This window comes from Protopterus annectens, chromosome 5.part0, assembly GCF_019279795.1.
Source record: "Protopterus annectens isolate FY-2018-M chromosome 5.part0, PAN1.0, whole genome shotgun sequence".
Lineage (NCBI taxonomy): Eukaryota > Metazoa > Chordata > Ceratodontiformes > Protopteridae > Protopterus > Protopterus annectens.
The window spans coordinates 241,134,794-241,150,185 of NC_056735.1; positions in this window are offsets into that span (position 1 = coordinate 241,134,794).

Consider the following 15,392-nt stretch of genomic DNA (forward strand, 5'->3'; position numbering starts at 1 on the left):
ATTTTTTTAATTTTAATTCTGGTGGATGACTGAAAGAGAAGACTTCCTTTTTAGTGTCTGGTCTTATTGCAATAGAATTATATTTACAAATTCAGCTGGCAGTTATAAATATACAGAGATCCAAAGCCATAATCACCAAATAAACAAACAATTTATTGTTTGTTGACTGGGTTAGTCACAATAATAGTGGCCTGCTCTTTTTGACAGGTGTCATAGGATCTTTTACATCCACCTGAGTTAAAATCAAATCATTCACAAGGAACCTCAGTTTAACATCACATCTGAAGGGTTCTATATCAGTTCATTGAAGGTTCATTTCCATGAACCTTTGTTCATCGACCCTAATGCAGCAAACATTCACATCAGCAAATGTTCAATTCAACGAATGACTTACCCAGGGAAAGGAACGAGTTGCCCAATATTCCATTCTGACCATCACACAAAGAACAGTATTTCAAACCCACCTATGTGGAGGACTTCCCTCCCACCAACTCCACTCCATATACCAACTCTGAAATTACACTACAATGGGGAAAAGGGCAAATTTCTTATGTTGGCCAACTCATTTGTTTCCCTGGGGTAGTTGTACGTTTAAAGTAAACATTTGCTGATGTAAACATTTGCTGTAAGAGGGTTGATGAATGAAGGTTTGTGAAAATGAACCTTTGGCAAAGTGATATAGACCTGATCTGAAGGATCAGTCCAGAACCAACAGCCTCCTGCATCAAAGGTGAGCATGCTACCTGTTATGCCACTGACACCAGTAAACTTGTCCCATCCAGTCTACCCTTGGACATATACATTTATTTTTGTAAATGTTTGCTGCCCTATAATCACAGTAATTGTGATTTTTCACTGTCACCTTAAGTATAATAGAAATACTCATTCTGATTATCATTGCTTCTGTGAGTGTGTGAATCTCTTAGCAGCTCCCCAAATTAACTTTGATTCAAACTCAAACTCATTTTGTTTGTTCTGTATGCATTGATTCATACAACCCAGGTTTACACCAGTGAGCCTTAGTGATTCACCTAACTGAATAGAAAAATAACTAGAAACAATGTGTTATCAACTCTGATTTGCTCAGCCACATCTCCAATAGAGTTATGGTCAGCTACCTAGACCACGTTTAATACAACAGAAAACTGGCTTTCTGAACGTCATCTGATCCTAAATCCCAAAAAAAACTAAAATGCTGTTATTTTCACCAACACGTAGTTCTACCGCTTTCACCTTTACCATAAATTCAAATGATGGCACAATAATCTCCCCTGACCCCTCTACAAAACTATTAGGTGTCATCATAGATAATAATCTAAAATTCGACCTACATGTTAACCAAACTATCAAAACCATCAATAAAAAACTAGGTTCACTTTACAGAATAAATGCCTTCCTAACCCCTCCAGCTAAAATTGCCATAGCTCACTCTCACCTTCTTTCAACCCTTCTGTATGCATCCCCTCTACTCTCGAATTTAAACAAGACTGTCCTTAACAAACTCTCAATTTGCTACAACCACATTGCCAGGTTTGCCACTGGGCTGCCTTTTAGGACGCATCATTGCATCAATCTAAATCAGCTTGGGTGGCTTGAACTACCCAGCCTAATCCAGTATAACCAACTGATTATGACCTATAAAATCCTCTATAATCCGGACAATACTCTTGCACTTAAAAATATTATCACCCCCTATAACAATCCTAGACCGCTTCGATCCTCTAACAAACTACTAATTCAGACTAGCAAAACTAATAACACAGCCGGTGACTCTCTCTTTGCAAACTCTGTAAGTAGACCCTGGAACTCTCTTCCAGCTGACATTATCTTACTTTCTACCTTAGGTCAATTTAAAATTAGACTCAAACAACATTTGGCACTTAACTGGCTATGTCAATATATCAAGCCTGGCTAACTCTCTCTAGAATGTGTACAAATCTGTTAACCATCTTACTGTGTAATTTAATTTAATCCTGATTTATGCTTGGGATTAACTCTAACCTGTGGAATTTGTTTAACTTGCTTACTTTTGTAATCACTGTAAATAGTCTGTTTGTAATATGTAATGTTGGTATTATGTAATGCTGTATCTGCTTACCCTTGGAGCTTTTCTCCCCGGGCCTCCGCTGAAAATGGACATGTATCCAGTCGGACTATCCCGGTCAACAAATGTAAAATAAATAAAAAAAAAAAATAAAAATCAAATGAGTTATTCCCTTCAGACAAATATGGTACCATACAAAGTATCCATATGCAAATAAAATCAGAGCCTATCCTTGTGCCTGTCCACACCTGGCATTATTTAGAACTACTAGCAACCTTATCCAAGACTGAATACTTTTACATCTGACTGACCTGCCTGCTGCCATGCTATAATCACTGACTGTAGAACAACTATTTTTCACATCAGTAATGTTTAATGTGCTATGCTTGTTCAACAATGGACATACAGGATCATGTAGTGGTGAGGAGGACATATTGAAAACTTGCATATTTGCAGGCAGACAACATCCAGTTGCTCAAGCATCAGTTGCTTGAGGCACAAGATTTGAGGAAGGGAATGCTAATGACTGACTTCTACAGGAAATTACTGCTTGCATGATTTCTAAGTGTGCACTTGCATTGATTCGTTTGCTGTAGGAAATTCCTCCCTTCTTTGTTTTTGTGTGACTATAGCGCTGGTGTATGTATGTTCAAGGGGCGTTGCCCCCCATGTGGGTAGTGCAGGGAGCAACCCCTGCCCTGCAAAAGCACTTGCACTCAGAAATGTCACCTTTTTGATGCTTAGGGCATCCATATTTGATGTTTTGTTCTCTCAGTGTCCTAACATTCAAGACTTTATAATAGTACCTTGAAAGTATTCTCTTATCTACATTTGAGCCCCTTATCTCCAAAATGCGCGTTAGATTAGTATTCAACCACTCAAATAATTGATGCACATAGTATAAAAAAGGGATTTTCAAAGCCAAGTATTTGTGAAAACTATTCAGATTTTTATCTTGAAGACTTACTGTACCCCCCACATGGTTACATACCTGACACTTATAGTCTCAAATTCCAAGAGGTGCACAGCCCTAAGAAAAAGGAAATACTTTGTTTTCCAGGAAAAAAAATGAAAAAGTAGAGAAATATCAGAATTCAGATATACACTTGTAATATTTTTGGCATCACTTCTTAGCTTTTTCCATTTTTGTTATAATCTCCGCAAGAAAGCTGTAGAGAATAAATGCATACTTTCTTTCTTGACATTAAGGAAAATCAAACTAGTTGTATTTATTTCAGCTCTGAACGTTCTGCCCACTGAAAAAAAAATCAACTAGTTTTCTTTAAAATGCACTTTTTCATAAGACAGTGACAAAGTATAGACTGTCTGCTATAAGTAGATCTCTATGTTTGAGAAAATGCTAAGAAACATTTAAGGCACATATGTATGGGAGGTCTGCCATGCTATGGTGATACAAATATTTTAACGTTCTGATCTCTAAATACATCACCAAGAATCCTTTGAAGGTTCTTCTTCCTTATTATGCTGCTCTCTATACAAGCATCTCCCTTTTTGTGTTGAGGTCTTCGCAGCTCCCCATAAAATGGTGATAATGTTGAGAGTGAATATGGCTAATGCATCCCCATAAGTTTGACAGTGCCGTGGTATAGAGAAATAAAGCCCTACCTACAGAAGGACAGACCAGCTTTAGTTAGCAGTTCTGGCATCTGAGGATCTCTTAGTGAGAAATGGATATGCCCATCCCATGATGAGGGTATTTATCTAGGGACTCCTTGTGAAGTAGTGTGGTCCATAGAGGGGAGTATCCCTCAGACATTAGCAAGCAAATGCAGGGGAGTGGTTGTGGAACCAAAGGGTGGGGTCAAAATAATAAAAAAAAAAAAAATCATGTAAGCCATCAATGTCATGATCACCCCCCATCCCCAGTTGCCCTTAGGTTCTGCTCTAGACCCAGCCTTATAATGGAGATAGTCCACGGGCTGTAGGATAGGCTAGTAGACCTAGATAAGGATGGAGGTACTGGGGTAAACCGAAAAATGAAGTAGAAGGGGATTTAAACAAAAAATGTATCACCGTGAGTTGAAACTTGTCCATTACTGATATCCAGCATTCCAGAACTCCATATGTCTACAGAGTATCAAGGATAAGGCAGAACCATCCACAACAACCCCCCCCCTCCCCCAAATAAAACTGAATATGACTTTTTCTTGTTCCAAGGACTTAGGAGGTACTACATTCTATTATTTCCTTTTCATTTCATAGCAAGCTAGTCTTACTAATTTTAAATTAGAAAAGCTGAAATAAAAGTGTGGTTCTTTTTATCTGAAACTTGAGTAAAATCCAGACCTTTTGAAATCAAGCCTATATCATTAAGACTGAAACAAGTGGTTCATATTTCTCATAGCTGTCGGCTGTTATGTTTTTATTATATTGCTATTATTTTTTATCACAGATTTAGCCGTTCCCTTTCTAGATTTCCATTTTCCTTACTTTCTGATCTGGTTAAGGGTGTCTACAGTATTGGATAACAAAACTAATGTTATTCAAAGATTTCTTATCAATAACTGTATGGGGGTTGATGTATGAAAAATCTTTATTCTCTTTCTGACCCTCTCCTATGTTTTTAAAGGCAAGTGCCATGATTTTAATGTAGAAATTGAAAGATATGCATACCATTGCCAAACCTATTAAACTTGGCTGGTTGACATGAGTTCTCATATTAAAAACCATTAGGATAAAACTGAGTATTTTAGGATTTTTGGCCTGTTCATGTGATTATTTGTGCAGGAGTCTAAAGAGAAGAAAATCAGAATATATATGAGTGTGTAGTTTGAAGCTGCTTATTAATTTATGTGTTTCTATGGGGTCTATATCACTTCGACGAAACGGCTTCAGTTCGAACACCATATGTTCGAACTTCTAACCTCGAAGTGCAAAACCATCGAAGGCTTAGAACAGCGATTTTCTTTCCCAGGGAAAAAAAATGCTGTTCCAAGAAACACACACACAACGCAAGCACACCAAAAAAACAGCAATCCACACACATACACTTAAAATCCTATATCTAACCCTACACTAAACTGTACATACACTACTATCTATCCACTTACCTTAACCCAAACCCTAACCCTAACATCCGTCACTATCGCACACTCACCTGACCCGCGCCCTAACCCTAACTCACCTATCCCACCCTAAAGTCTGTCACTATCGCACAACCACCTCACCTGTGCCCTAAGCCTAACTAACCTAACCCACGCCCTAAAGCTAACATCCGGAAAATCACACACTTACTTGAACACAACCCGTAACTTTCCACCACAGTGCTGAAAATCGCAAAGCCGCAGAAACGGCCAACCAATTTGGTGTTCTGCGGCTTTGTGATAATCAGATTTCGAACTTCACAGTTCGAACATATGGTGTTCGAACTGCTGGAGTTTCGACGAACTGATAGGAACCCTTTCTATGTATGTTTTGTTTTAATAGCCATGTAATAACCATAGAACATAAGAATATCTCTTCAAGCGTAATCTGTTAGCAAAATCTGGTTACGTGAGTTGCTCAGACTCACACAGCAGGCAAAAGAAACAAAAGTCTGAACTTCAGGAAGAAGATTATTAGCAGTTTGCAGCCTTAATCATCTGACAGACTAATCCTCTGCACTGTTTGTTTACGTATTTTGACATATTTTGACTGACTAGCTTGCAGTAAAAGCTTTGTTTGGGGATGGATAGAGAGAGCTATGCTGCAATGTTACACAGTCATGTTGCTGAGAATAACGTAATGGAGATTTTGTGAAGATTTGTATGTAATTAGCTTTGGAATTTTTATTTAATTTAAAAAATGGAAAGTACTCTGGGACATAGTGGAGTGCTGTGGGAGTCATGTAGTCCATGATGTATTTATGTGAAAGAAGAAGAGGAGTATGAAAGGAAAATAAGAAAGTAAGTTCAGGAACAAAGAACATATTGACTACAAACTTAATGTTGAGATATCAGCAAATAGGTAGGAAAAAAGAAAGAAACAAGGCTAGCAAGACAATGACAAGCAACGGATTCAGCCACAGATCAAAATCCAGAAAAGAAGGAACTACACAGTCACTGAAAAAATGTTTATGTTTTCATAAATAAACTGAGAGCAATGTAGAGCAATACTTCAAGAAGCAACATCCATGTGCACACAGACACATACATATTCATGTACACACAGACACATACATATTCATGTGCACACAGACACATACATATTCATGTACACACAGACACATTCACAAACATACACCCACACACAAGGGCGTGCACATACACACACATGCATGCATGCACACACACAAAAACCCACACACATACACGCACACACAAAACCAGTGTAGTGTCATTGACATCATATAATATCAGTTGCACAACTTAATGTATAATGTTGCTGGTTGTTCAATAGCAAAAGTATAAAGACGCACACAAAGACAGGAACAAAAACAGTGTGTGTGTGTGTGTGTGTGTGTGTGTGTGTGCGTGCGTGCGTGCGTGTGTGTGTGTGTGTGTGTGTGTGTGTGAGAACAGAGCAAACTCCACTTTTAAGATTCCTTTGTAAATCATCTGAAAACAGAGTCCACACTGATTTGACATAAATAACATCCTTAGATTTGTGTATTGTTGTGTACTTATCTAATGGAGCAGTGGGCTGGGTAAAGCCAAGGAAAAACAAATTAAAAAAAGCCTTTAGGCAAGTATTGTCGGAGAGTGTTTACAGTTTGCATCATACAAAATAATATCTGCTATAAAGGCATTTTCAATGCATCTGTTAGAGTATTACCTTTGCCCTAAGGGCAAAAATTTAATCTATGAGTAAAAACAGAGAAGATCAAAATAATTTCAGAAATACAATGAAAATGTAGCTTAATCAGCTTCAGATGACTTTTGTTAAAAACATTAAATTATGTATTAATAACACGTTTCTGTGCTATTCTTCACTTCACATAATTCATTGCAACATATCACACCATGTGTTCCATATTCTGTTGAGTTCAGCTTTGAGTCACAAAGAAATTTGCTACAATAATAGTATGCAGCCTGTAACAGACAGGCAGTTAAATACATTTTGCCTGGCCCTCAAGTGGACAGCACCTGAGGGAAATTAAATACATTTATATCTAAACCTCACATACCTGACAGTGAAATCTTAACCCAGGGTTACAACATACCTAGACATGACAGAATACATAAAATAGGTGGTGGCACAGTGATAATATAAAAGAACACTGTCAAACTGGAAATACTCCCTGTCAACCCCCAGAACTACAAAATACAGAAATTATAATTACCCACATTCAACTAAACTCCAACAAACACATTATTATTATTATAGATATCTATATTCCTCCAGGTAACAACACTTCCACTATTGAAGACTTCCTTTGTAGGAGTGCTTCAACTTTTAGACAAGAAATTATAATAATGGGGGATTTCAATATGAATTGGTCTACCCTCTCATCAGATAATCTCCAGTTTTATCAACCTCCATGCTTTATATCAAATTATACAATCCCCTACCAGATTTGACAAACATAGCAAAAAATAATCAATCCTTCGCTGGACAGTGACAAACAAACCCTCACTCTGTCACCAATCAGGCTCTCTCCCTGACTGCCTAAATGATCAGCTACCCACTTACCTCCTTAAGCAATGCATCTATACTGCTAAAAATATTACTTACAAACTTGTCCGCAGCAAAAGGCATTTCTCCCCTGATGTTTTCAAAGCCATTCCACAACAATGTGACTGGATCCCTTTAAAACACCTGCACCTAGCCTTGGCTGTTGAATATTTTAATGATAGATTCCACAACATACTAAACAACCTAACTCCCCTTAGAAAGATCATTACTAAATCTCAGTACATACCATGGCTTAAAGATACCCTAATTTCATACCATCAATTATGCAACCTTGTCAAAAAATAAATCCAACAAGACAAAAAGCCTTACTATACATCCATGCAACAAAAACACCAAATAAATCCCCAGAAATTATGTAGTATCATTAACAATTACTTACACCTAGTCAGAACACAACCCCGTCTCCAACCACTCCAAATACCACAGATAGTATAGCTACACAATTTAATTTACACTTTATGAACTCTATTCTCTCCCTAGTAGAAAATAAAAGCAAGACCCCCCATCTATCCCCAATGTACTAGGCAGTTCTCTCAAATCTTTTAAAGTCAAACTAGTTCGAACTAACGTCATAAAAAAATATCTATCCAAACTTAAGCCATCCTCTCTCACAGCTAAGCAACTCCCCAATGAATTTTTAAAATTAGCAGCAGACTCCATCTCCTACCCTATATCTCTCCTAATAAACTGGTACCATTGCTGAGCAATATGTTTCTAAATTCTGGAAAGTCTCCTATAGCATCCCCGCCCCCACAAAGGCAGCACATCTATAGAATTCTCAGACTACAGGCCTTTTGCCATCCTCCCCCATACAGCCCAAATTCTTGAAAAATGCCAACACAGACAACTCCTTAACTACACTGAAGTAATAATCTCTTCTCTGGATGTCAACATGGCTTCAGACCTAAACACAGTACCACCACTGCCCTTGTCAGCTTTATAAACTCAATCAACCATCTTAGAAATGATAACCAGCTTGTCACTGCTATCTTTCTTGAATTGTCTAAGGCCTTTGATACTGTGTCACACCAAAAGGTGCTAAAAGAACTAGCTGCTTTAAATATAACCCACCCTGCCCTCCTCTGGTTTCTCAGTTACATAACTGACCGCCAACAGGCGGTTAAGTGGAAAACTGAACTATCCACCCTACTACCAGTCTCAGTAGGAGTACCCCAATGCTCATTTCTCGGTATTGCTTATCAATAGGCTCAGCATAGCCACCCAGTATGCAACTATCATTTAATATGCTGACGACTCCTCCTTCATATGCTCAGCTCTCTCTCTACCAGAACTCCTACAAACAACCCAATAATCTTTCCAGGACATTGAAGAATATCTCTCTGACTCTCTCTGACTCTCAACTTAAACTCAATCCAAATAAAACAAAGCTTATGCTTTTCACTAATAGTAAAGCACCTGATAACTATACTCCTTTCACCATGTACTCAGCCAATAAAACTAAAATAGAACCTGTCCAGCACACAAAACTCCTTGGAGTTACAATAGACAGCAATTTAAAATTTGACAAGCACCTCACCTTAGCTATCAAAAAGGTTCACATTAAGCTTGGTTCACTGTACAGAGTCAAGCCTTACCTTAATTGATGCCACTAGACGTTCCATAGCAAGGACTCGTCTAATCTGTACCCTCCTTTATGCCTCATCAATATTCACTAATCTCAGAAAATCTGACTTAAATAAGCTGGAGTCCTGTTATAACAAAATCACAAAATTTGCTACTGATCTCCCTCACAGATCACATCACTGCACAGCACTTCATAAACTAAATTGGATGGAACTACCTCCTCTCCTAGTTCTCAAGCAACTAACATTTGGTCGTTGTATCTTACACCATCCAGACTACTGTCCATCACTTAACAACTTAGTTCAGCCCTATGCAAACAACAGAACACTAAGATCCTCCAACAAATTATTAATTACAGTAACTATACCTAATAACTATCATGGCAATTCTCTGTTCTCCTACCAAATAGTCTGCAATTCCACACCTCAAATGATTCTGAACACTAGTAATACATCCAGATTTAAAACACTGCTTAAGGAGCACCTAGCTAGCACTTGGCTCTTCTCCTGCACTAACCCAGGCTGATCTGTTCTGTCCATCCCTTTTCTTTCATCCATAAATGAGGTTTGGAACAGATCATTTTGTCCTGGGACATCTTCAGTTGAGGCTAGATACATAGATTAGCAGGAATTAAGTGAATAAGGGGAGGATAGGTTTAAATGGGATTGAGGGAGGTTTAGCAGGAAGTAAGGGGAGGGGAGAGGCTTAGAGGGTTTTGTCAAGTGTAACTGAGGTAGGAGTAACATTTTTTACATGAACTTACTACTGCAAGTACTACGTCCATGATGATCTGTTGGTACTGTGGGCAGGTGGGCCTTGGACTACTTTTAGTCAGGAACTGGAAGAGAGGGAGTGTTTGCATAGAGAGAGTTGGGTGTTTTGGCTGTGCTTGGCATGATTTTGGTTTGCTTGGTGGGTAATAGCTTTAGTGATTTTATTTCACATTGGTGGTGTGTGTTTTAATGAGAGCAACAGTTTTCTGGGATGTGTCATGGGTTGGGATGCACCTACCTGCAATGGTTGTTGCCATGGGGTGTGTGGTTTGGAGCATACTTCACAACTGCACAGACTTTCCTCTTAGTTATCTACTTTATAAGTTGTCAAAGTAATAATTAAAAATTGTTCCTAATTTTCAACCTTTGCCTCGCCTGGGGGTAGAGAGTGTTGCAGCAGGTCCGAATCTCTGTCTCTAAGAGGATGAGGTATGGTTCGAAGGTGTTATCAGTGCCCCTAGCTGCTCGTGGACTTGGAAGCAGATTTGAGTATGGCATGTTGTATGGCAGAGTGTCTTGCAGCTCACCCAAAAATGCCATTTTACGGGCCACACATTATCTTAATAACAGTCTCTAATTCTTCTTCATTTATCAGTGGGGTAGTGGAGCACCCTAAGTGCTTATACATTATTATTGTCACCATGTGTCAGAAGTGTATTGATTTTGTTTGTTTACATGGGGGTCATGTATGCAGTCACTGAAGGTTGAGCTATAATAGGAATTTTAATTGTCTTGCGCTTAACATCTGTGCTCTTTAACTATCTGTTTTAGTTGATCCTTTCAGTTACTGGGTTGTGTTGCTGGTTTTCTTTAGGGTTGGATATTTTCAGCCTAGGCTAGTGCTTGTGTTCTGATGATGTCTCTCCTGGCCAAGCTGTTGGGGGTTAAAGAGTTGTGGTATACCTCCTTTGGTTGTGGCACTGGGTTATTGTTGTTTGGAGGTGAGTCCCCTTAGTTGGTTCATTGATGGCGTGGGTGTGGGGCCACATGGTTTTCTGAGTTGGGATAGTTTATTGCATTTTCCACCTTCTAATATGATCGTAGGTTTGGAATTGTGCAACAAACTTGTGGATTAATCCATTCAAGCCATAAGTAATTTCTGTGGTATTTCATGGGGAATGAAATACCCATGAGTAACAGTCAATCTCCGTGCATGCGGGGACTGGTTTTAGCATTATGGGGGGACAGTTCTTCAGTCATGCATCTGAGTTTTAAATTTCATAGCCTTCTGAAAATACATGCCAAACCTGTTACTTCAGCCTCATTCTAAGTTTAAGAGGAATATTTAAAATGTGTGACTCTCTTGGGTTTCGTGGATGCCTTTTCATGAGCTTTGGTGTCGCGGTGGTGACTCCTGCATGCTCAGTAGGCTACTGGTCAGTTGGACTTTTACTCTGATCCAGATCTAACGTGGTGAGTGTGGTGGGTGGTCATTTCATCTTGCCACACTCCGGCAGTTGGGAGGTGTGTGGTTGGTCTGCAGATGCCGCTCATAGACTGTATGACACAAAAAAAAAGTTCCACAGTGTAATTATCAAACCTTGCAATTAGTGCAGCAGAGACTGAATGTAAGCTATTCTGAACTGCTTGTTGCGGCAACACTGACTGGATCAGATTTGGAGTGCGGGTTCATCAATGATGCTCTTCGCAGGTTTTGGGTTTCAGGAGGTTTTCCAGACATTTGTAGTTGGGCTAGGAGAGCTCTTGTGTTTAACTGTTTTTTTTTCCCTCTGTTACTCTATCTCTCCACTATGTAACAAGTGATGCAGTCTAGAGGGGTGAAAATGGTAGGGGAGGCCCTTGGAGGTGGGGGTGTCTGACAACTCGGTATTATGAAGGCTTGAATGCCAGCTATCTGTAGCAGGTTTGCTACAATTACATACTCTGTGGATTGTTGTTCTGGAACTGGATATTTCATAAAAGCTTAGACCAAAGTTTGCTTGTCGGCTAATGCTTGTCATATTACTTGCACACTTGCTGATTCAAATACTCATCTATGGCCTTGTGTCTTATATTCAGTATTTAATTATGGTATTTAATAGACTATTTTAAAGGCAGGAGTCAGAGCTTGATGTGGCAGAGTTGATGATGTTAAGATTTGCACTGGGTGTGACAAGGATGGACAGGATTAGGAATAAGTATATTAGAGGGTCAGCCCAGGTTGGAAGGTTTGGAGACAAAGCCAGACAGGCAAGATTATGCTGGTTTGGACATGTGATGAGGAGGGATGCAGAGTATATTGGGAAAAAGATGCTAAGTATGAAGCTGCCAGGTAACAGGAAAAGAGGAAGCCCTAAGATAAGGTTTATGGATGTGGTGAGAAAGGACATGCAGGTGGTTGGTCTGACAGAGCAAGATGCAGAGGACAGGAAGAAATGGAAACAGTTGATCTGCTGTGGTGACCCCTAACGGGAGCAGCCGAAAGAAGAAGAAGGAAAAGAATAGACTATTTTAAATTTATCATAATTTTGACAAAAAAAACATTGTCCATTCAAATGGTAACAAGGCCAGTCAGTTGGGAGGAATTGGGTCATGCTGTCATGCGGTTACTCATTGAGCATGCGTGCTATTACTTAACTTCTATGGGGGAAGGGCAGGGTTACAATATGATGATAAAGTGAGTTTTCAGTTTTGTAGATTAGTCAAGTTCGTCCTTATTTTTGTCTGTTCTGCTTGGAAGTGGTTGCTGGTGGGCTGCTGAGATTGTAATTATTGGAAGATGGACGTTGAGTTTTGTACTTTGTATCCTTCTGATTATGCAGTTTGATGGGAGTCCTGTTAGTTTGGCAGCTTACTGACAGTAAGAGCAATATTTGGCATCAGTAGTGGCTGGAACTTATTTTCATGGCAGAATGCCCCTCCCCATTTTACTCTCATTTTGTCTGTTCCTCATAAACCGTTGTGATGAATGTGTCCGTTATTTAACAATTTCCTGAATGAATTGTTTTATCAGTCAATTTATTACTCTATCAAGGAAGGGTAATGGGAATGGAACTTGACGGGGGGGTGGGAGATATTACTTGCATTTAGATCTCACTGTGGTTACAGAGAGCAGGGCTTCGTGACATCCGGGTGGTTCACTGGTAGTGGTTGTGCTGGAGGCTGCGGTGTTAGGAGACTGGGATAGTTGTGGGGAAGGTATTGGTAAAGAATTGTGGTAGAAGATGGTCAAGGAAAGTACATTGGCTCTGGGTGGTTTCTTTGATGCTGGTGTTGTTTTGTGGGCTATGACAGGATGCAAGCTATAGAAATGGGTCGTTGAAGGGATTAGGTGATCCTGAAAGTTGCTGCGGTTATGTTATAGTGTGTTGAATTCACTAGTGTCTTTGGAGAGATGGATTACAGATAAAGGGGTGCAAATTTTCTAAAAGTTGCTCATTCCACCTTGGTAGAAATAACATCAGGTATGGTTAAGTTTTCCCCATAATTCTCTTCATTTTTCTAGACAATGGAATAATTACCTATCAGAATTTGGTTTACCTAGCAGTAGTAACATAACAGTGAACTGTCAGTGTTTTTTTTTTTATGTATTTGTATTTCAGATGATTTACATTTCTCTTTTCTTTGCAGATCATGGTGCTATGATGTGTGTTTCAGTTGTTGCGCTGCTTCACAGTGCAGTTGCAGATGGTGTCAGATCAGAATTCATACCAGTTGGTTATTGAATGGGGCATCGGATAGTGACCTGAAGGACGCAGATTTGAAAGGTGATGGAGGCTGTTTCAATGGAGTCACAGTCACTTGGGTGGGACACATGGAGGTCAAGATAGGGGAGCTTCTAGTGAGCAACTAGACCCAGAATCCTGCCCTAAGCATCTAATCCTCAGTCAGTGCCCAGTCAGAAATGGATTTGAAGGTAATGGTTTCTGCATGAGTGGATGCTTTGATTGCTGAAATGGTGTACAATGAGGTCACAAGTCATATTTATTGTGTGCTCATTAAGGCATGTCAGAGTTGGGAGCAGTTTGAGGTGGTGTAGGGGCAAACTGAGGTGGAGGTATGTCTGGAGGCAGTGTATTGTAGGGCTGGAGATGGTTGAGTTTCACAAACAACAGCTGTTCAGCACACAATGTTCAGAAAAGACAAACGACAGTTGAATAAAACACCTTTATAAAACACAGAGCTTTCGGGACACACCCTTCCTCAATGATCAACCAATGTTAATCATTGAGGAAGGGTGTGTCCCGAAAGCTCTGTGTTTTATAAAGGTGTTTTATTCAACTGTCGTTTGTCTTTTCTGATGGTTGAGTTTCCACAGGTGGGAAGGAGTCGCAACAATCATAGGAAGCTTTGAGGTTAATGGTCCTAGGGCCCTGCAAGCTAGCCAAGTTCAATTCTTATTTCAATGTGGGTCGTATTGTCCTTCAAGAAGGACATGGGGTGGAGCATCTGGGGTGAATTTATGGTTACTCATCCATTTGTTTTGTAGAGGGCTAAGGAGGAGTTTTTTGTTATTTTCTGGAAGACAAATCTGCCCCTCAAATAGGTTTTATTATTGTCACACATCAGGTTAAGGTTTTAGTTTGCAAATGTGACTGAAGGATTGGGTCAAGGCATACTTTTGGGGAGTTTTTGGTTCATGGCTTATTTGTCAGTAGGGGTAGGATGACTTGAGATGGGATGTGGGACTTTGGAGTTGGTTTTAAGTTAGCAGGCATAGTATTAGAAGGAGAACCCCGGGGGGGGGGGTAGGGTTCATTTTCAGTTGGTAGAGATGACAGTGGTATGGTTTGCTGATGCAGTCAGCTGAGGCTTGTTAGGTTGGTTTAGAAGGATGAGATGCTTAGGGTAGGATTCTGGGATAGCTTTTAGAAGTACAGCATATGGAAAGGTGTGCTAGTTTGGTCATATTGTGTTTCAGCCACCAGGGGTTAGGAGATTATTGGGATGGATTGCTGAGTTATTTGATCAGGAGTGAGAACAAATTGGGACATTTCAGTTGGTCAAAGTGCTTTTACCTGCAAGTACTTCAGTTACATGTGTGACAGGGTTAGGTTGATTTACAAAATTTTGGGCGGTGGCTCACGCTGAAAGAGTAGGTTGATGGTGTGAAGTTTGGCAGACATTACCTATTTTCAAACTAAGTTGGTTGCAAGGGTTGGCGTTGGTTTATGGAGGGCCATTGACATACATTTTGTTTGTTTCTTGCTCATGATGTACTGATGTCATTAACAGGATGGATTTGGTTGCCAAAGGCTTATTTTATGTTTTCTTTCATGGATGATATTATCACCTGTGTCAAGTTTTTGGCTGAAATTTATAATTATTGGTTACCAACCATGTTTATGGAAGTTTAATAAAGGTCATCAAATGTCATTCGGTATTGTGTGTTCATTAAAGTGGACCAGGACAAATGA